Source organism: Scardinius erythrophthalmus (assembly GCF_964197995.2).
Source record: "Scardinius erythrophthalmus genome assembly, chromosome: 11".
Taxonomy (NCBI): domain Eukaryota; kingdom Metazoa; phylum Chordata; class Actinopteri; order Cypriniformes; family Leuciscidae; genus Scardinius; species Scardinius erythrophthalmus.
In genome coordinates, this window is record NC_138231.1 from 6,241,940 (window position 1) to 6,265,693 (window position 23,754).

The 23,754-nt window shown below is 43.4% G+C and overlaps 2 pseudogenes across 2 annotated transcripts; both read left to right on the forward strand.

Annotated features, from left to right (window-relative positions):
- The first annotated feature begins 1,450 nt into the window (after positions 1-1,450).
- On the forward strand, positions 1,451-2,469 carry LOC308698218 (trace amine-associated receptor 4-like; annotated as a pseudogene). The gene has a single exon. The product of its transcript is annotated as a trace amine-associated receptor 4-like (transcript).
- A 15,635-nt stretch (positions 2,470-18,104) lies between these two features.
- On the forward strand, positions 18,105-19,123 carry LOC308698219 (trace amine-associated receptor 4-like; annotated as a pseudogene). The gene has a single exon. The product of its transcript is annotated as a trace amine-associated receptor 4-like (transcript).
- The last annotated feature ends 4,631 nt before the right edge of the window (positions 19,124-23,754 follow it).

Sequence of the window (23,754 nt, forward strand, 5' to 3'; positions counted from 1 at the left end):
ACTTCCAGAATTAGAAAAAAAAATCCTACTCACAACCATAAAAAGGAAGACTTCGCCACATTTGTGGAGTGGGTGCTGGTCAACTATCATGCGCATTCTGCATCTGCGTGTAAAGGAGATAACTGTCTATTTAAAGGTGCTCTAAGTGATGTTGGGTGATGTCACTTCTTGTTGATGTTTAAAGTATTGTCAAACAAAACGGAGGCTAGCTAGACCCTCCCTCCTCCTCATCCGCGCACTAACCCCCCAAACCCCACCCCAAATCCTTCTTGTCGGTCGGTTATTGGCTGGAACAGTTTGTTATGTTTCGTGGTGCAAGTTGGCCCAGATTTGTTTTTCTTGCCGTTTGTGGAGCTTGGGGTGTCTACAGAGACCACGTGTTTTTTTACAGTGTGTTCAGGGGACAGGCAGCTAGCGGATGGTGAGGAGATGTTTGCTGTATGTGACAAAAAATGTTTTTGCCTAAAAACATCGCATAGAGGACCTTTAAGCAGATATATTCGACTATATTCATCATTCAATAAGTGAAAAAGAAAACTAACACTATACAAACCATAAACAAAGTAACACTTGCTTAACGTTTTGAATATCAATCATGCTTATAACGTTCTTTATTCCACTTTGCTCATATTATTATGAAAATATTTGCGCACTGGAATGCTCGGGTAAGATGACGTAAGATTAGAACAGCCTTCTGTCTGTGCCGTCATTACTTTGCTTGCTTTTATCACTTTTGCTCTTTTTCTCGTGTACTGACTTTGCCTCTGACTAGAGCCAACGGTGCGGAACACACCGAAAAAACAAAGCCAGCCGATGATTGTTTATGTTTGCTGCAAGAGATTTTGCGTGATTTCTCATGTTCACAGGAAGGAATCTGGTTGTTTGTGAATAAATATCTTAGTGTGTGGTGTGCTTTCACAACACAGCACCCCACACACTAGAGGAACAACACGGTTAAGTTTGTGATTTTTTTGGTCATGTTTGTGGTCTGTCACATTTTGAAAATCTTATAAGATTTAAAAAATCTGTTACTGTGGCGCAGCTTTGACTTACAGCCACAGCCTTAGATGAAATCAAATGCAAATAAGAGAACACATTAAATCTCTCAAAAATTGTCTTTTATTCTTACTATTTGATTTTATTTTTTTCTGTTGTTTTGTTGTGACTTTAGTTGCTTGTTTTGTGATGTTCAGAGTATTGACCTTGACTTTGTTGTTTGTTAATATGGGTTACATCGACAGATGTAGGGGGGTTAACTCAAACTTCTGAGAGTATATATGAACAAGACTGAGATACTCCATTTATAGAGTTAGACTAGATGGGGATGTACTATATATATGTAAACCTTTCTTTGGATGTTGCCCTTTACCAACCTATCATTTACAAAATTATTTTGGTTATCCTTTGCCTTATTACAATTAAAGAAATCATCTCATCTGTAGTAGACGTGATGATGTCAAATGTGACTGACTCTGAGAATGTGCTTCTCTGCTATCCACTCCTGCTGGACTCCTGTCCTAAAGTACAACGTCTTACTGTGGTTAAAGTGGCAATGTATATTTTCATGGTCCTGATGATCCTCACAACAGTTTTTGGGAATCTGCTGATCATCATCTCCATCTCTCACTTCAAACATCTACAGTCTCCAACTCATCTGATCGTTCGCTCTCTGGCAGCTTGTGATTGTCTGCTGGGCTCTTTGGTCATGCCGTACAGCATGGTGCGATCTGTTGAAGGCTGCTGGTATCTGGGAGATTTTGTGTGTAAAGTACATTCTAGTGTGGACATGACCTTCTGTATCTCTTCCATACTGCATCTCAGTTTAATATCTATTGACAGGTACTGGGCCATTTGTGATCCTTTAAGATACAAAATGAGGGTCACAAACAACACTGTGACTGTATTTACTACATTTACATGGCTGTTTTCATTTGTGTACAGCTTTTCTGTTGTGTTTACAGGGATAAATGCAGTTGGACTAGAGATGCTAATATTGCAGGTTTACTGTGTGGGAAGTTGTGTTCTGTTTTTTAACAAACAGTGGGGTATTATATGTCCAATTCTCACATTCTTTCTTCCAGGAATGATTATGAGCTCTCTGTATATGAAAATATTCCATGTTGCACAAAAGCATGCAAAGGTAATGTCAGAAAGAGTGACTGTGGCGGCAGCAGGAGGGTTGAAGAGCCAGAGTTCTGCTCACAGAGAGAGAAAAGCAGCAAAAACTCTGGCCATTGTCATGGGTGTTTTTTTGTTCTGCTGGCTGCATATCTTTACTGTTGCTGCTCTCGACCCTTTTTTCCAATTTTTAACCCCCGCTGATGTTTTTGATGCTTTGGTTTGGTTTGCATATTTGAACTCTACTTGTAATCCTTTGATTTATGGATTTTTCTACCCTTGTTTTCAGAATGCATTTAAAATTCTTATATCAGTGGCATCAAGTATTCAAACACCTTGACTTTTAAATGAATGCTGCTCACACTTTTTTCAGGCATCACAATAAAGATTTGTCTTTAATTCCTTTATATTCTATAGTTCATTTTGGAAATGTATTATGTTTCTTATGAACTTTCTGAATTTACTGGAAGTAATGATCTTAATATATCTGGTGGAAGAGAGGGACTGTAAGAGTCCCGGTGCAGGGCTAAAATCTGTAACTATATTCAGAATTTTGTTTTACATTATAAATAAACACAATCTAGCCTGCATTTTTGTGAAAGGAATAAATCTAGATTTTAATATTCGAAAGCATGTGTTACCCGCACAAGGTTACTGGAGTGCAACCCTCTACTCCGCCAGAGGGTGGCGCATACACCCCAGGGAATTTTCTAAAAAAAAAACACACCTTTCCTCCGGTGGAGACATTGCCAGAAAGCATCAAGGACTGGTATGGAAATATCTCTGAGGGATAGAAACTCGAAAATCTCATACCAAGTACTGAAATATTGTGTGTCCAATAGGTTGAAAGCTGTGAGAGAGAGAGAGTTAAGCTGCATGACTCAAGATACCTCCGATAAGGATGCTAATACTAATGCGAGTGTTATGCTGACTGTGCTAGCTCCATTATGGTGCAAAATACCGTTCTTCTAAAACCAATCGGAGTTGTGACCCTGATTCTTGCTGTTTGATGCCATATAGACAGATTCAGATTGTTTTATGTTGTTTAAGATGCTCATAAAAGATCGCTAATCGCGCTAGCCGCGTGCTAATCGCTAACATTTAAATGAGAATTTTTGATTTTAGCTCTGCTGCTAGCTCAGCTAAGCTACAGTAGTCACCACTGTAACAGATCTTTGATAGTATTCACACCGCTAAAGGTGCCTTTATACTCTGTTTTGTTGACTTAGAAGTCGTTTGATTGAGGGAGTATTTATCCTCTTGTTTGTCATATGTAAGATAAGGGTGATTTAGTTCATTTAATTGCCAATATAAATGTTTGATATGTATATGAGGAACAAAAGTTCATCTTAACTGTTAAAAATAATGAATATATTAAAATGTGATGTTTAAAATGTCATTAAAATGCATAAATAGATTTAAAAGGTTAAAAACATAAATATCTGGTTTCAGAAATCTCATGATTTCATTTCTATGCTGTGAGATGGAAGTACATGATTGATTGATTGTTGTTCATTGGAACTTACCTAGTATTTATATCCTTTACAATTGGTTATATTTGATTTGACATTTGAATGGAGATAAGTTGGTCGGATTTGAACAGAAATGAGGCAATAGTAACTAATGCATTATGTACTGTATGCATAGATTGGTTTTTAGAGAGGGATAGATCATCTGAATCTGACCCTTGGCCGTGGCATCTTTGGAACCATCATCATCCTGTGCCTTCATTTGAAATACAGATAAGAACAAACGTAAAACTTCCCGGGTAGTGAAAAGAACATACATACTCCAAAAAACACACACAGCAAGAACTTTCATGGACTCTTTTTTTTGTTTATTTTGGGGTTTTATTGTGTGCCTGTGCACTCAGGAAGCCGGCTTAGGTAGGCAGGGAGTGTAAATAACTGTCTTTAATTTTGTATAATACATTTCTCAAACTTACCTGTTTTGTGTTGTCTGTTCTCTGCTGACCTTTTACTACTTCGGGCTCTGTAGTCGTACCTAGAGTTTCTGATAGTAGCCCAGCTTTAATCCATAGCTAATTAAATTAGTTATCAGTTACACTTACCTGACACCCGGGTTACAAGTGGCAAGCCAGCCAGGAGCCTGGTTATGTGTTAGCAGTGAACCACATTACAAGTGTGTAAGTTTTTGTTATCTGTTTATAGATCACTCTTTACTAAAGATGGAGTTCATAATGAGCTCAGGTATCAAAGTCCCCAATGCAGTAATGAATCACCAGAAGATGAGGAGATCAAAGACTTCCTTAAGAAGTATGGCTCCATGAGACTTGTCCCAGTTACTGACATTAACTCAGAGTTTTATAAAAACCTGATTATTGAGTATCAAGATGGTGTTGCTATTGAAGCCTTTGAGGCTACTGAAGCCTCTTCTGTCCTACACACATTAACTTAAAGACAATCCAGAAGTAAAATATTACATTCAAGCCACTAAAGTTGGCTGCAGTGTTACCAAAGCCCACCTTGATGAAATAAAGAAGTTAGCGAAACTGAGTGGAAGAGGCTTCGAAGAGGTGCTGAAAGACATGATGTCAGAGATCAGTGAGACAATCGAGACTGATGGCAGTGGTGATAATGAGTTTGGAGCCAAACAGCTCAACACGTCTCTTGACACATTTGAACCCCCACATCCCCAGCTGCTCTCAGATTCTTCTCAGGAAAGGTTCATTCATAGTGGTGCTGAGCCATGCCCACCAGCTAATGTGAAGCGAAGTCTGTCCGTTGTGGAGAGTGACCTGAATCCACCTAAAATTCAAAAGGTCTTTGTTGAGCACATTGTGAGGAGAGATGAATCAAACACACATTCACACTTTACCATCAAGCTTCGTTCATTCTCAGGAAAGCTCCCCAGACCCAATAGTGAGACAGACTACGACACATGGCGTTCACATGTTGAGCTTCTCAGGAAAGACCCCACCCTGTCTAATCATCAGAAATCACGGAAAATCTTTGAAAGTTTGCTCTCCCCTGCAGCAGATATTGTCAAAAGACTCAGCCCTGAAGCTACTCCTGAAACCTACCTTCAACTGCTGGACGCAGCCTTTGGAACCGTTGAGGACGGCGAGGAGCTTTTCGCCCAGTTTATGAATACTCTTCAAGATCCTGGTGAAAAGGCCTCTACTTACCTCTGCCGCCTTCAAGCTGCCCTGAACCTTGCTGTTAAGAGAGGAGAAGCTGCTGCTGGCGAAGCAGATAGACACATTCTCAAACAGTTTTGTCGCGGGTGTTGGGACAACCCCTTGCTCTCTGACCTCAACCTCGAAGAAAAGAAAAGTCACCCACCAGCATTTTCAGAGCTCCTGTTATTAATCCACATTGAGGAGGATAGGCAGGCAGCTAAAGCCACACGTATGAAGAAGCACCTTTGCTCACACCAGCAGCGGGCTATGGCAAGTTCTCAGAGTGCATGCGTCTGGAGTCAACAAGCAGCGTTCCAGCCTGAGTCCGACCCATTGACAGAGCTTAAACAGCAGGTGGCATCTCTGCAGATCCAACTTACCACGCTGATGTCTAAGAAAGCCAAGAAGGCCCCGAAGACCAAGGGGAACACTGAGCATCCATCAGGTGGGCCAGCATCTAAACTTGACCCTAGAGCACCAAGCTGGAAACCTACTAACTCAAAGACAAGCACCCAGTTGAGACCTTGATATTGTTACAACTGCGGCGAGGACGGTCACATCTCCTCAGCTTGCAGTAACAATCCAAATCCCACTCTCGTCAATGAAAAAAGAGATCAATTGAGAGAAAAGCGGCGCCTCTGGGAGGCTAAAGAACACTCACCAGACAATAGGGATTTTTAGATGGAGTCTCAGTTGCAGGGCAAACTGAGGCTGGAGCAGTTCAGCAACGCCCTGCTAAGGATAAAAGTGATGCCAAGCCCAAGTTCAGTGCTGCCTTGAACCAATCTAATGTTAGAAAACTCCCCTTCAGAGTCCCGCAAAAACTTATAGGCACGAAAAGTACAGGCCAAGTTACCATCCAGGGCAAACAGTTCAGCTGTCTTCTTGACACAGGTTCGCAAGTAACCACAGTCACCAAGTCCTTCTATGTCGAATACATACCTGAGCAACAGATCGAACCACTCTATAACCTTCTGGAATTTGAATGGGCCAATGGTAAATCTGTGCCCGACCTTGGATGTGTTGCAGTCACAATCACCTTCCCAAAACAGTTCCTTGGAGCTGAATATGAAGTCCCAACATTGGCCTTGGTTGTTCCAGACAGCGGCACTTCAGGGTACCAGGGTACTAATTGGTACAAACACACTCGATGTAGCGTATGGTATGTGCAGAGAGAAAAGTCCAGCAAGCTACCATCCTGCCCCAAACGGCTACAGGACGGTGCTGAAAGTACTTCAACTGCGACAGGAACAAAGCCATGACAGTAACATCGGACTGGTGAGGATGCAAGGCAGAGACAGAAAACTCATTCCAGCTGGAGGAACAGTTGTTCTGGAGGGAGTGGCATCAGGTAAAGAGTTCCATACTGAGAGGTCTGCTATCATGGAGTACCCTTCATCCTCCTCTCTGCCTGGAGGGCTGCTAGTAAAGCCCTGTCTCGTTGATCTACCAGGTAGACTACCAGTTGTGGTCTCAAATGAGTCGGAACACGACATTATTATCCCAGCTAAGAGTGTGATTGCTGAGCTCATTGCAATCCAGGCCATTCTGTCTCACAAACAGAGCGTGACCAATCCATCTCAACCAGAACGCTCCAAGGCAGCTGACCTAGCCTTTGACTTTGGTGAGTCCCCGGTCCCTCCAGAATGGAAAGACAGAATTACTTGAAAATTAAATAGCATGCCTGAGGTCTTCGCCTAGAATAACACTGACTTTGAAAGGACAGACAAAGTCAAGCATCACATCAAACTGTCCGATGAAACACCATTCAAACTCAGAGCTCAGCCGATACACCCACACAACGTAGAAGCTGTTCGTCAATATCTTCAAGAGCTTCTCGATGCTGGGGTGATTTGTGAAAGTGAGTCTCCATTCTCCTCTCCAATCGTTGTAGTCAGGAAGAAGAATGGCCAGGTACGCCTCTGTATTGACTACAGGAAACTGAACCTGCAGACGGTGAAAGATGCTTATGCACTTCCGAGGATGGATGACACCTTCACAGCACTCTCAGGTTCCAAGTGGTTCAGCATCATCGATCTACAGTCTGGCTACTATCAGATCGAAGTCAACGAGGTTGACAAGCCAAAGACCGCCTTCGTATGCCCACTTGGTTTCTGGGAGTTTAATCGCATACCTCAGGGAGTGACAAGTGCCCCAAGTGCCTTCCAGAGACTGATGGAAAAGTGCATGGGAGACATGCACTTGAAGAAAGTTGTCGTTTTCCTGGATGACTTGATAGTCTTCTCGAAAACTTTAGAAGATCATGAAGCCAGACTCACCATGGTTCTCAACCGCCTGAAGGAGTATGGTCTCAAGCTGTCCCCAGAAAAATGTAGATTCTTTCAGTCCTCAGTCCGGTACTTGGGGCATTTGGTCTCAGAGCAGGGAGTGGAGACCGACCCGGAAAAGATTGCAGCACTAAAGACCTGGCCAGTCCCTCAGCATCTAAAAGAGTTGAAAGCCTTCCTCGGATTCTATGGGTATTATAGGAAGTTCATTAAAGGCTATTCAAGTATAATGAAACCCCTGAATGACTTAAAGGGTCATGAAACCCCCCTCTTTCAGCTCAAGTCTAGCTCAAAATCTTTTTGAAAAATGAAACTTAAATGGGCGTGGTGGCTGTGAGAAGAAGGGAGGTGGAGTTGGTGTGGTCAAAGCCAGTGGCCAATGCATATCGACCGTCACTGTCAGTGGTAAAACGTGAGGAAATGCTAGATTTTTTATAGCTGGCAAAGTTAAAGTCTAATGAAATACACTGACACCTTATTTTTGTCCTTAAAAAGTAACTGAATGCCCTGCTACACATATTAGCCTACTACAGTAATCATTCTATTTAAAACATATACATGTACATGCATATCGGCCATTATAAAATATATATTTGTTTATATACACTAACACTATAAATGCATATATTTGAAAATAATAAATTTTCCGCTTAAAAAAAAAAAAAACGTTCCGTAAATAGCCTAGACTACGCGCCCCCTAAACCCACTAAAGATGGACAATGAATGTGACATAAATTTGCACAAACTAAGCATGCGTTGATGTATTATCGAAATATCTACATTTTAATAACGAGTGATTATTTAACAAAAAACAAGTAAAAACGGTCAGGGTTACATTTAGACACAAACACACACACACACCTCTGAAGCGATAGAAAAGTCCTCGGGACCGCATCACTAGCAAGACGAAACCTGCATTGGTGTACAAGGCTGAAGTCCACCATTCTCCAGTTGAATGGTTGCTACACACACATATAGTTTAGATGTGCCCGTGGTTGATGGCCAACCAACCGCCCGCAGTCAGAGTCCAGCCCTGGCAGCACCGCGGGGAAAGATGCACTGGAACTTTTGCACCATGAAAACAAACGCGCGTCCCATCATTGCCTCTCTCATCTACTACGCGATATCACAGTTTGACATGTCTGTCTTTGGAAAGATCCACGTGGTATCATGATTAATTCAGTGAAGTGTCTTCTCATTGGATATGAAGGCTCAGCCTCATTAATAATTATGAGAGAACGATGAGTCATCAACGGACGATCCGTACAGAAAAACGTCACATCCTGTGACGTGGACTCGATGAAGATTTCAAACCCGGAAGACGAAAATAGCCGATACAAACTCAAATTTAACCATTTATATCCTATTATTCAATTTTACAGATTATAACATTGTCTTCTATGGTGTTCAACACACCTACCTCTGTTAAAATCTCAGAAAAATTGGTTTAGGGTTTCATGACCCTTTAACATCTGGCTACCCACCTCTAGGGAAGCACCCAAAGTCCAAGGAAAGGAGTGGCCAATACTACCACCCCAAATAACTATTTCTAAACCGTTGGACTCCCGCCTGCCAACAGGCATTCGAGATGATTATCGGCAAGTTGACAACGTCCCCAGTTCTGGCCTTCGCAAATCCTGCACTCCCGTACATCCTTCACACGGATGCAAGTTCCACCGGCCTCGGAGCGACCTTATATCAGGAGCAGGAGGGACAGCTGCGTGTCATCGCCTACGCAAGCAGAGGGTTATCACGTAGTGAGTCCCGTTATCCAGCTCACAAGCTCGAGTTTTTAGTGCTGAAATGGTCTGTAACAGAGAAGTTCAGTGACTACCTCTATGGCAATCAGTTCACAGTGGTCACCGACAGCAGTCCCCTTACCTACATACTTACCTCAGCCAAACTCGATGCAACCAGCTACAGGTGGTAAGCTGCTCTCTCTACATTCTCCTTTAAGCTCCAGTACCGCCCCGGGAAGCAGAATGGAGATGCTGACGCACTATCGCGACGCCCCCATGGCAACCTGCATGATGACCCCTCATCTCAAAAAGAGTGGGACAGGATCCGCCAGTTCACACAACACCATCTATCAGATCCAGATAACATTGAGGCTGTTAGACAGTGAGGCTGTTAGACAGTGAAGAGAGAGGAACAGGCCTGTTCCTCTTAACAGGCCTGTTCCTCTGAAGTGCCAAAGCGCTGCTCAAAGAGAAGTAAAAGCAGCAAAAACTCTGGCCATTGTAACGGGTGTGTTTTATCTCTGCTGGCTGCCTTTTTTTTACTGTTACTGCTCTCGACCCTTTTTACAATTATTTAACCCCAGCTGATGTATTTGAGGTTGTAATTTGGTTTGCATATTTTAACTCACGTACTGTAGCCTAATTATTATACACGAATGAGACTCTTCGGACCAAAAGATATGTGAAAGCAACGGTAGAGCAGAGCAAAATTATTGTATCTCTTGACATGTTTTAAATATTTTTAAACCCAAAAACTGCAAAAGGAACGAAATTGTCAAAGACATCAGTCTAGTGCATATTCACATAATAAAAAGTGCTGTTTTTTTCTGTCAATACTGTTTTGCTGACTAAAAAATAGCTTCAGATGATTCAGCGAGAGAGTCCGAACGAATGGGAATGGATTCAGACCGTTTTGACTAATTCATTGAAAAGAATGCATTGACTCGAATCGAAGAATGATTAATTCACTGATGATTGGAATCACTGGTTCAGTCTACAGAAAAACGTGACACACAATAACTAAATATTTAATATTAAATCAATATTAAATAAGCTAAAATATTTGCATGGAAAACATTTTTCCAGGTCAGTTGGAGTGCTCATGGTATATGCAGTGCATACAGCGGGCAGTGGGCGGATGCTTCGCATCTGCACGGGAAATGAACGACCCCGCCCTCCACGAGTTTCCTGCTGCCTTGCAGGTCGGCCTTGGCTGGCCAAAGGCTATGGGAGTAAACCCAGATAGAAAATCCGGTACGGAGACCAGTAGGCAGTTGGCTGAGCTCTGCGATGCCTTCTGGCACCTCCTGCAGCTGCGCTGGCACCGGCCGTATCGGCTTGCCTTTCCGCCGGACTCTGCCAGCAACGCCGAGAGGGGGTCCTGGCACTGGGCACTCCAGGACCTTCTTACCACCCGCCCAGGCCTGCACCTGGAGAGGTCACTCCAGCTTCGCTGTCTCAGCGTTGATCCAACACGGGGATCAGCAGACACCAGTGATAAGCCCAGGCTCGTTTGGCGTAGAGCCGGGCGCTAGGGGTTGCTCTCGACGGTGGGATGAGTCCCCTGACTCCATTGGGAAGTTACCGCCCGCCCCAACCCGGGCAGCCCCCGGGCAATAAGGTACTACCCCGCCACAACTTGCTTGCTTCATCGGGTGCGTGAAGCTTAGACAAAATCGACAGGCTTGTTGTAAAATCGAGCACCAGGCAAACACCGAAAGAAAAAGGAACAGAAACCGCCAGCCCTACGGCTGGCTACCTAGAACGTCAGAACAATGTGCCCTGGCCTCTCTGACGACCTCAAGCAAGTTGACGACGCCAGGAAAACTGCCATCATCGACCGCGAGCTGGCCAAGCGGAACATTGACATCGTGGCCCTCCAGGAGACACGCCTCGCCTCCAGTGGCAGTCTCAAGGAGAAGGACTACACGTTCTTCTGGCAAGGCCTGGAGTCAGACGAGCGCCGACTCCATGGCGTTGGCTTTGCAGTCCGCAACATCCTCCTATCGTCAGTCGAACCTCCTTCTCAGGGAACTGAGCGCATCCTCTCACTCCGCCTCACTACCTCCTCGGGACCTACACACATCTTTAGTGTCTACGCCCCCACACTCAGCTCCACAGCCGAGGCTAAAGATGCATTCTATGAGGAGCTTGAGGCAAGGATCAGAGAGATCCCAGCGAAGGACAACCTGTTCCTGCTCGGAGACTTCAACGCCCGGGTAGGCACAGCCCACACCTCCTGGCCACGTTGCATCGGTCACTTTGGAGTTGGCAAACTGACCGAGAACGGTCAGCGGCTACTTGAGTTCTGCTCCCTCCATGACCTCGCCATCACCAACACCTTCTACCCCACCAAGCCCCACCACAGAGTGTCCTGGCGACATCCCAGGTCAAAGCACTGGCACCAGCTGGACCTCGTCATCACCAGGAGACCCATGCTGAACCACATGCTCCGCACGCGCAGCTACCATAGCGCCGACTGCGACACCGACCATTCCCTGGTCGGCAGCATGGTACGTCTCCGACCCAGGCGGACCCACCGCTCCAAGCAGAAGGGCCGACCTCGCATCGATACAACCAGAACTTCAAAACCTGAGCTGCGTGAATGCTTCGCTGAGGCCATTGACAAGGCCCTGAAAGACTGCCCCACAGACTGCGCCACAGCTCGCTGGGACTTCATCCGCTTCTGGAGAACAAGAGGAAGCCCTCCAAGAAGACACTGGCCGCCTACAGAGAAGCCCGCAATAACGCCAAGAGGGTCGCCCGCAGGTGCGCCAATGATTACTGGCTGAAGCTTTGCAGTGACATCCAGACCTCTGCGGACTGCGGAAACACCCGCGTCATGTACGAGGGGATGAAGAAAGCATTTGGACCAAGTGTCACCAAGATCGCACCCCTCAAGTCCACCTCCGGCAACATCATCAAGGACCGTGGCGAGCAGATGGAGAGATGGGTTGAGCACTATGGGGAGCTGTACTCCAGGGAGAACGTCGTCACCGACACAGCCATGGAAAACACCACCCTACTACCCACCATGGAAAAACACGACTCCCCACCCACCATCGAGGAGCTCAGCAAGGCCATTGACTCGCTGTCCTGTGGGAAAGCACCAGGCAGCGACGGAATCCCACCAGAGGTTGTGAAGGCAGCAAAAGAGAGCTCCCTCCTCGGACATCTCCATGAGCTTTTGCTCCAGTGCTGGAAAGAGGGAACAATACCCCAAGACATGCGGGATGCGAAGATCGTCACGCTCTACAAGAACAAGGGTGACCGCAGCGATTGCAACAACTATCGCGGGATCTCTCTCCTCAGCATCCTGGGAAAAGCCTTCGCCAGGGTAGTCCTCAACCGCCTGCAGGCGATTGTTGACCGCGTGTATCCTGAGTCGCAGTGTGGGTTCCGGGCCAAGCGCTCAACCATCGACATGGTGTTCTCCCTCAGGCAGCTGCAGGAAAAGTGCCGCGAACAGCGACGTCCCTTGTTCCTCACCTTCATCGACCTGACCAAGGCGTTTGACTTAGTCAGTCGGTCTGGCCTCTTCGCCCTCCTCCACAAGATTGGATGCCCCCCCAAGCTTCTGAAGTTGGTCGAGTCGTTCCACGACAACATGTCTGGCACAGTACAGTACGACGGATCAGCATCGGACCCCTTCCCAATCAAGAGCGGCGTGAAACAAGGGTGTGTCCTGGCCCCGACACTGTTCGGCATATTCTTCTCCCTGCTCCTGCGCTACGCATTCAGCGAGTCCGAAGATGGCATCTTCCTCCACACACGGAGTGACGGGAACCTCTTTAACCTCGCTCGCCTCAGAGCGAAGACCAAGGTGCGCAAGGTCCTCATACGGGAAATGCTCTTTGCCGATGATGCCGCCCTCACTGCTCACACTGAAGCTGCCCTTCAGCGACTCATCACTCGTTTCGCTGAGGCATGCACAGAGTTTGGCCTTACCATCAGCCTCAAGAAGACCATCATCATGGGACAGGATGTCAGCACCACTCCCACAATTACCATTGGCGACCACATCCTGGAGGTGGTGGACAAGTTCACATACCTCGGCTCCACAGTCTCCAGCAACCTATCCTTTGACGCCGAGCTTAACGCAAGGATAGGCAAAGCAGCAACCGCCATGGCCCGCCTAGCGAAGCGTGTGTGGGACAACCCCATGTTGACCCTCAACACAAAGATGAAGGTGTACCAAGCGTGCGTGCTGAGCACCCTTCTGTACGGCAGTGAGGCTTGGACCCTGTTCACGCCCCAAGAGCGAAGACTGAACGCCTTCCACATGCGCAACCTCAGACGACTCCTCGGCATCACCTGGCAGGATCGCGTCTCCAACGCAGGCGTTTTGGCCCAGGCAGGCATGTCAAGCATGTTCGCCATCCTCACCCAGAGGCGCCTGCGCTGGCTCGGACACGTATGCAGGATGGACGATGGCCGCATCCCAAAGGATATCCTCTATGGCGAGCTAGCCACAGGAACACGGCCAACTGGACGACCTGCCCTGCGCTACAAGGATGTCTGCAAGAGGGATCTGAAGTCATGCAGCATCAACCCAGCAGATCTTGTGACAGCAACCTCCGACCGCTCTAGCTGGCGTGCAGATGTCAAAACTGGCATTAAGCAGGCCGAGGAGAAGAGAGAGATCCAGCGTAGGGAAAGGAAGAGCTGTAAACAGCAGAAAACCCAGCCTGCGACTGCTTCCCCTATGGCCCCTACCAATGACCACACTTGCAGCAAGTGTGATAGGAACTGCAGCTCCCGCATTGGCTTATTCAGCCACAGCCGGCGATGCAGCTCCACAACTCAGTAAACACTTCTCAACTAAGGTGCAGACTCCATTGTCTCTAGAGACAGAAGGATGCCAACAACAAGACAGCCATACAGCTGCAGGCCAGTGCAAATCCGTGTGACCCCCTCAGTAGAAGTCGCAAAATAATGGTTCGTCCATGGCCCCCCTCAGTAGAAATTGTGTTGCAGGCTCGTAGGCAGGAAGCAGAGCCAGAGGAACCTCCCTAGTGGACAGAGCTGGAGGACAGAAGGTCCGATGCCATTCCTCACAATAAGGTGTTGGAAATGCAGAGGAGCTGAAGGGAACCAACAGAGGCAGGCTGAGGAACTGGCTGATCTTGGAAAATGAGCTAGGAGAAGGAGGCTGGGAGGGATCATAGGGAGCACAGGCCATAAGGGACTGGTGAACTGGTGAAAGAAACAGGAGATTCAGGGCTGGGCGGAACCAGCAGGGATCAGGAGATCCAGGGCTGGGCGGAACCAGCGGGGAAACAGGAGATTCAGGGATGAGCAGAACCAGCGGGGGTAGGAGAAACAGGGAATTTACCTCCTTAAACACCTCCAGTAGTTCGTCCATATAATTTACAGAGGCCATATACCATATACTCCAAAGTGGTGGGGTTGTGGGCAGGGCTTCCCTCACAGCCCTCGAACTCCACATGCACTCCCTCTGTGAGGTCATCAAAGGTCATTTTGGAGTGAGGAGGATTTTTTTTTTTCTAGTTCTGGAAGTTAGAATATGTATATTATATCACACACTTTTATTTATTTATTTTTATATGACCATGCCTTTAAGGTTAGAGGACAGATGTTTCAATAAATACCATATTTTTTGTAACTTTGGGTTAGATGGACTAGTGTACAGGGGTGACCTCGAATCTGAGCATATATATGGACACAACTGAGCTGCTCTGAGTACATTTTAGGGACTTAAAGTAGATGGGCATGTATTATATGTATCTACACCTTTCTCTGGATGTTGGTCTTTACCAAAGACTATTATTTAAAAATTGTTTTAATTATACTTATGTTTATGATTTCTTGCCTTTTTACAATTACAAGGGAAATCATCTCAGCTTAAAGTAGATGGGCATGTACTATATGTATCTACACCTTTCTTTGGATGTTGGTCTTTACCAAAGACTATTATTTAAAAATGTTTTTAATTATACTTATGTTTATGATTTCTTGCCTTTTTACAATTACAAGGGAAATCATTTCAGCATCTGGAGCAGACGTGATGACTTCAAATGAAACTGACACTGAGAATGTGCTTCTCTGCTATCCACTCCTGCTCGACTCCTGTCCTGAAGTACAATGTCTTGCTGTGGTTAAAGTGGCAATGTATGTTTTCTAGGTCCTGATGATCCTCACCTCATTTTTGGGGAATTTTTTAATCTCGTAATATTCTGCAGAAGAGAGAAGTGAACCGCGCTGCTTCTCTCGCGAAAAGTGAATCACAGTTTCCCTGTTCCACAGCATGTGATTGGGTGTTCACTTCTGATGTCACACCTAAACTCACGATCAAAGCCTGTGTTGACAGAGAAAGTTGATGATCAGCGTCATGGTACCAACAAAGTCTGATTGGATTGGTTTGGTTTTGTCAACTCGAAACTAATCCTGTAACCCTGAGTTTGTTTAACTACCATCATAGCACGTGCCCCAGAGCAGAAACACAACAACTACAACTGAAGACCGCCACACAGATTTGAGGTAACCCCTGTACACTAGTCCATGTAAACCATAATTACAAAAAAGTATGTTATTTATTGAAACATGTGTCCTCTAACCCTTAAGGCATTGGTCATATAAAAATTAGGGCTGTCAAAGTTAGCGCGTTAATAACGCAAAATCATATTAACGGCACTATTTTTTTTAACGCTCGATTAACGCAGTGCGTATTTTCTGTTTGACCCGTGGCCCAAAACCTAGTTGGAGAAATGGAGATACACAGTGTTGCCAACTTAGCGACATTGCAGACCCATTTAGCGATTTTTTCCCTTCAACAAAGCGCCCAAACCTTATTTAGTTTCTGAGAATCTACCGGTACCGCCGGTACTGCTCTCCCAGCACGCGCGCGCGCCTCTCTTTCTCGCTCTCTCTCTGCGTCTCGCGCTGGAGAGAGGAGCAGCGCTTTAATTCAGTTAAACACAGATATGATGTTGCTACTCTAATTTTACATGCAAGTATAGCCGAAATCGCAAAACAGATATTGTGTTTATCTTATGTGTATTTGATTTCATCAGACGACGGCTCGATTATCAGGATTTTTGTGCAGATTAACATCTTGGAAGGGAGAGCTGGCTATGTCTTAATGGGTCGCGTTTCAGTCACCATTTCATATTCATTCCGTTGTTTGACAACAGAAACAGTAAAATATACCAATGAAAACAGTTTTATTGAGAATTTAGCTTCATCAAAATGGGCACAGAGAGATACAAACTATAATGTAGCCTAATCATAAATAATAAATGTACATTTAGTATTTTCAGAAGAGCTGCCCTGTCATGCAAAAATCTAAACATGTTTGTATTTATTGCTCAGTGCAAAGAAAGAGAAGTAATGGGAACCTGGTATTTCTTTGTTCTTTCTACATGTGTCTAATAGACATGAACAAGTTCTTTGAAAAACATCTATGACCTTTGAAACATGTCTCGTCTTCATGCTCTATGTTGACTATGGTTTCAATAATAAACATACATTTGCATAAAGCATCCATATTTATCCATGCCCACGTTGATTAGAGTATTACAAACTTGAAAAGTATTAATTTAAGGTACATTTAGAACAAATAAAAAAATGTGTGATTAATCACGAGTTAACTCATGACAATCATGCGATTAATCGATTAAAATTTTTAATCGATTGACAGCCCTAATAAAAATATAAATTATGTAATATACATATTCTAACTTCCAGAACTAGAAAAAAATAAAATAAATACTCCTCACTCCAAAATGACCAGTTCTAAAATCACAGCTATAAAAAGGAAGACTTCGCCACATTTTTGGAGTGTGTGCTGGTCAACTATCATGCGCATTCTGCGCCTGCGTGTAAAGGAGATAACTATGTATTTAAGCAGACATATTCATCTATATTCATCATTCAAAAAGTGAAAAAGAAAACTAACACTATACAAACCATAAACAAAGTAACGCTTGCTTAACGTTTTGAATATCAATCATGCTTATAACGTTCTTTATTCCACTCCGCTCATGTTATTATGAAAATATTTGCGCAGTGGAATGCTCAGGTAAGATGACGTAAGATTAGAACAGCCTTCTGTCTGTGCCATCATTACTTTGCTTGCTTTTATCACTTTTGCTCTTATTCTTGGTACTGACTTTGCATCTGACTAGAGCCAATGGTGGCGGAACACACCGAAAAAACAAAGCCGGGCGATGTTTATGATTTATGCGAGAGATTTTGCGAGATTTCCTATGTTCACAGGAAGGAATCTGGTTGTTTGTGAATAAGTATCTTAGTGTGCTTTCACAACACAGCACCCCACACACTAGAGGAACAACACGGTTAAGTTTATGATTTTTATGGTCAAGTTTGTGATCTCTCACATTTTGAAAATCTTATAAGATTTAAAAAATCTGTTACTGTGGCGCAGCTTTGACTTACAGCCACAGCCTTAGATGAAATCAAATGCAAATAAGAGAACACATTAAATCTCTCAAAAATTGTCTTTTATTCTTACTATTTGCTTTTATTTTTTAATGTTGTTTTGTTGTGACTTTAGTTGCTTGTTTTGCGATGTTCAGAGTACTGACCCTGACTTTGTTGTTAATGTTACTATGGGTTACATCGACAGATGTAGGGGGGTTAACTCAAACTTCTGAGAGTATATATGAACAAGACTTAGATACTCCATTTATAGAGTTAGACCAGATGGGGATGTACTATATATATGTAAACCTTTCTTTGGATGTTGCCCTTTACCAACCTATCATTTACAAAATTATTTTGCTTATCCTTTGCCTTATTACAATTAAAAAAATCATCTCATCTGTAGTAGACGTGATGATGTCAAATGTGACTGACTCTGAGAATGTGCTTCTCTGCTATCCACTCCTGCTAGTCTCCTGTCCTAAAGTACAACGTCTTACTGTAGTTAAAGTGGCAATGTATATTTTCATGGTGTTGATGATCCTCACAACAGTTTTGGGGAATCTGCTGATCATCATCTCCATCTCTCACTTCAAACATCTACAGTCTCCAACTCATCTGATCGTTCGCTCTCTGGCTGCCAGTGATTGTCTGCTGGGCTCTTTGGTCATGCCGTACAGCATGGTGCGATCTGTTGAAGGCTGCTGGTATCTGGGAGATTTTGTTTGTAAAGTGCATTCTAGTTTAGACTTGACCTTCTGTATCTCTTCCATACTGCATCTCAGTTTAATATCTATTGACAGGTACTGGGCCATTTGTGATCCTTTAAGATACAAAATGAGGGTCACAAACAACACTGTGACTGTATTTACTACATTTACATGGCTGTTTTCATTTGTGTACAGCTTTTCTATTGTGTTTACAGGGATAAATGCAGTTGGACTAGAGATGCTAATATTGCAGGTTTACTGTGTGGGAAGTTGTGTTCTGTTTTTTAACAAACAGTGGGGTCTTATAGCTCCAATTCTCACATTCTTTCTTCCCGGGGCAATCATGTGCTCTCTGTATATGAAAATCTTCCATGTTGCACAAAAGCATGCAAAGGTAATGTCAGAAAGAGTGACTGTGGCTGCAGCAGGAGGGTTGAAGAGCCAAAGCTCTGCTCACAGAGAGAGAAAAGCAGCAAAAACTCTGGCCATTGTCATGGGTGTTTTTTTGTTCTGCTGGCTGCCTTTTTTTACTGTTGCTGCTCTCAGCCCTTTTTTCACACTTTTAACCCCCGCTGATTTTTTTGATGCTTTGGTTTGGTTTGCATATTTGAACTCTACTTGTAATCCTTTGATTTATGGATTTTTCTACCCTTGTTTTCAGAATGCATTTAAAATTCTTATATCGGTGGCATCAAGTATTCAAACACCTTGACTTTTAAATGAATGCTGCTCACACTTTTTTCAGGCATCACAATAAAGATTTTTCTGTAATTCCTTTATATCCTTTAGTTCATTTTGGAAATATATTATGTTTCTTATGAACTTTCTGAATTTAGTGTATGTATGTTTAGTGTATCTTGGTTTTCAGTATGTCATGAAAACCAAGGAAATTTATTTAAAAAAAAAAATGTTGACACACACAAGAACCATCCCACTTTCCTTACAGATGCACTGTAAGAATATGAATAATACTAATGAATAAACAATCAGTAAGCCTATAAGGTAAGGCTATTCAATTGCAGTCCTAGTTTTTGTTAACACATTAAAGTTGGTATGATCCACCACAGTAATTTAAAAATATGCCAAATAACACAAGGTGAAAGTGAAAATGTGGCTTTTTGGGGTTAGGGGTTACTAAATGGACTAATGCTGTTGAATAGATCAAACATTATACCTGCATGCAAATCCTTCCCAGCTATCACACAAAGTACCAGTTATTTGATTTATAGGATTACATTACTTTTATTCCATTACCTACTAAATTGACAATGTAACTACAATGTTACATGCTGGTAATTTATTTTGCTTTTTATACATAGTGAAGTGATAGGTTATACAGAACATGCCTCTACAAGTTATGAATATAATGTTAGAATAATGATACTGACATGCTGACCTGACAAACTCTTATCTGACTGCAGTTACTGAATCAGGACAACACATTTTTCTCATGCACTCTTTACTTAAACTGCAGCTGTGTCTGAAATCACCCTCTATAGCAGGGTTGTCAAACTCAGTTCCTGGAGGACCACTGTCCTGCAGAGTTTAGCTCCAACCAGCTCTAAAAACACCTGCCTGGAAGTTTCTAGTAATCCTGAAGACCTTGATTAGCTGGATCACGTGTGTTTAATTAGGATTGAAACTAAACTCTGCAGGGTTGTGGCCCTCCAGGAACTTGTTTGACACCCCTGCTCTTTAGCCTTAAACATGGCACTATTTACAGGGGTGGTTCAGGATTTTGGACATCAGACCTCATTTCCAAGTTAGCCTGGGTGTTATTTATCAGTGGAGACAGTTTTCAAAAATTTTCACCCAGTCCTCCCAGTTGCATAGTTCGCCAGTGCTAGGCTAGCGCGAGTCAACGGTAACTGCTAGCCTGCCATTAAAACAGTTTTACCGACTCCACAGTACACCAAAAGCAAATAAATTATAACGCCAGACTATCGATGGAAATGTCTGTTGAGAGAATAATGTTAGAAATCAAACTACTCTTGCATCTCAATGATTGCATTACATTTATAGGAACTAGTTTCTCAGCAGCGGCGGAATTTTACTTTGCTCCGGTTTGTACTGCGCCGAAAAGTAAACACCGAACAGAAGCGCACTACAGTCGGGACGTCTAGCTAGCTAGTAGTCTAGCTAGCTAGTAGTAGTCTCGGTTGCCTAGGTAACTTAATATCACTCCGCTGCTGCTGTAGACTGTGCCAATAAATACAGGGAACAAAGTATAACTATTGCAATGCGATGAAAGGGTAGTTTGATTTCTAACATTATTCTATCAACAGACATTTACATCGATAGTCTAGCGTTATAATTTATTTGCTTTTGGTGTACTGTGGAGTGGGTAAAACTGTTTTAATGGCAGGCTAGCAGTTACCGTTGACTCGCGCTAGCCTAGCACCGACGAACTATGCAACTGGAAGGACTGGGTGAAAATTTTTGAAAACTGTCTCCACTGATAAATAACACCCAGGCTAACTTGGAAATGAGGTCCGATGTCCAAAATCCTGAACCACCCCTTTAAGGGGACAGCCATTTGTAGTGGTGTCCGAAACCATAGTTGACGTTATCGAGTGCACTCATTCAATCCCACAATGTACAGCATTAACACTCAATGGCTAGAGAATACCCATAACACACTTTGAGAGTCTTGCGCTGAATGAATTCCCGCATCTGACCAGAAGATGGTGCCCGCATCTGAATAATCCATCCATCCATTCTCCAAACCGTCCATTCTCCAAACCGCTGGTCAAATTTGGGTACAACATAATATCTTACAGGTATAAATTCAGTTTTAATTGATTATTAAATTGTTAATTGAGGTTTATACATTTTTAACGTGTTAGAGTTCAAGACAAATCTTTTCATCTCACTACTGGATCTGCCAGTTTGCTAAATTTCTAATTATTATTATACAGCAAGCACAGACTACGCAAAAGCGGCAGCCCTTCAGACGCACTCAATTTGAAAATGAATTTGCTCACTTGTTTTCATTCCCTCCTTCAAGTGAACTATATTAGTGGAGTAACGTAGGGAATAGTGAATGAGGATATAGGGGGAGATTTCAGACACAGCCTGCGTCTGACAGAAGAGTCAACAACTTTCACGCACGTCTTTAAAAATAAAAGTATTGCATCAGAAAAATATTTAGAATTACGTTTTTTGTTGTTGATGTTTCTTTGACTGCTCACTCCACGACCCACTAAAAACGGTCTTGCAACCCAAACATTGGCTTACAGCACCTATCATCAGAGGTGGCCTTTGCCATTTTTATAGGCCCATTCATCTCTATAATTCACTGGATCTCGCAGCGCTAATAATGGTGTTGCGGGATCAAGATTGATGGTCCGTGAGTAAACATTTGCTCTTTCTCGTGTTCGCGCTATTGCGGGCAGAGCTAATAAATGATCAGCGTGACATGGTTCAAACGAGTAGCCGGTTTCATTCTGCTTTTGGAGCGTTTGCCGTTTAAAGGGATATTTCCCCCTAAAATTAAAATTAAGTCATAATTTACTCACCCTGGTGTTGTTCTAATGCCGTATGCCTAGAGCTGGGCGATATGGCCAAAAAATATGTCTGTATTTTTTGTCTGAATGGTATAAAAGACTATGGTATATATCGTGGTATTTTAAAATTTGTACTATTTTTTGCGTTTTTTTTTTTTTTTTTACACATTTTACGTTCTTTCTTTCTTACCACAAAAAGAGAATTTAAAACAGAAGAATCACAGAATGGTCCCATGAGGCGTGTCATATTCCATGTGTTCTGGGGTATATGATGGGTTTGGTGAAAAACGGTGTAATGTATTATTAATGTAGAAAATCCTTACCTTGGCCGTTGGTGTTCGTGAGACTGTATAAGCACTGCAGTTAACTCCATCTCACCCGAAAAGACACACAAGTTGTGAGAAATCAAGATTAATAAATACGTGAGCTGGACATTTTTCTTTATTTACTCTCCTTTTGTGGCGCCATTCAGACAAAAAATAATGATTTTTTTTGGCCACATCACCCAGCTCTAGGAATACGCCATTAGAACAACACCAGGGTGAGTAAATTAAGTCTTCGTTTTTATTTTAGGGTGATAAGCCGCGTTTAAGAACTTTCCCCAGGAACTAGGGACTTGGTGGGACTCCGTGTGATTACACCGCAGAAAACAGGGTCTAAATAAAGTGCCAGGTAAATGTTTTCCCCTCCGAAAGTCCATGCTCACGAGGTAGTACTTTTTCAAAGTTCAGGAACTTTCAAGGGTGGGACTTGGGCGCTGAACATGCTGATTGGTTGAGTTCATGCCGTATTTTGATTTGATGACTCCATGCTGCATTTTATTTCAACCACTATCTGTTGCGTTGCGTGTAGTAACAGTTGTCTGCTATTCGAATCAACAATAATAATACGACCGATGGACCGACTTTGAGGTTCAGGCTTTATTAAGCTTAAATTCGGAGGATGAAATCCAGTGGGAACTGTAAAGTTGCGTGTAGTCCTACATCACCGGAATATTTGCCTAATCTTCATGGTACTTTAGATCGCAGACAGCAACAGGTCTGGGGGAAAAAAAGTTCCTGGGACAAATTGTTCAGGGTAATTTCGGTGGAAAAGCGGCTATACACAACAACAGAAAGGGCAGTGCTAAATCAAAGAGAGCAACTTTGTAGCGAAATCAGTGGAACCTCTACAACACGTAGTCACACTGGCACGAAAAAAAAACTGTCCTGTCTTGTCTTATGCATTCACGTTACCTGTTTATTAAGTATTAACGATTTAAAAGTTTAAATGAGTTGGAAATATAATTTATTATTTTTATGTATCTTTAGAAATATATTTCAGGTGCTAGGGGACAACCTCAATCTCCATTGTAGCCACAACGACATCTGTTTCTAGTTAAGTGTATCATGTTGATCGAAAACACATCGTTTTTGTTCTGCTGGTTAATGTTTACCACGACTTAATGAAATAAACGAACAGGTCTATATTGTTTCTCAAGCTGTCACGGGGTACTACGACAATTCCCTTACTATGTCTATCATTGGTTCTTTGTGTACTGAAGGCAAATTTAAAAGACTGACTCCTTTCAGTTTCAGTTCTCCAGGACCATAGCAGCATCAATTCTAAAACACCTCAGGCTGGTCCACAGAACTGCCATTGTCTTTGCTGAATGCCATCTTCCAATCGAACACCCCCCCCCCCATGCCTTGGGATCACGTGACAAGCCATAGAGACACACACACCACACACACACATGGAACTTTCCATGAAACTCTTCAGAGTAAACTCTTTAAATGTTGATATGTATTCCTATGTTCCTCAAAGTGTTCTAATCCTCGTCGCGAGACGAAGGAGATTTTTGGTAAG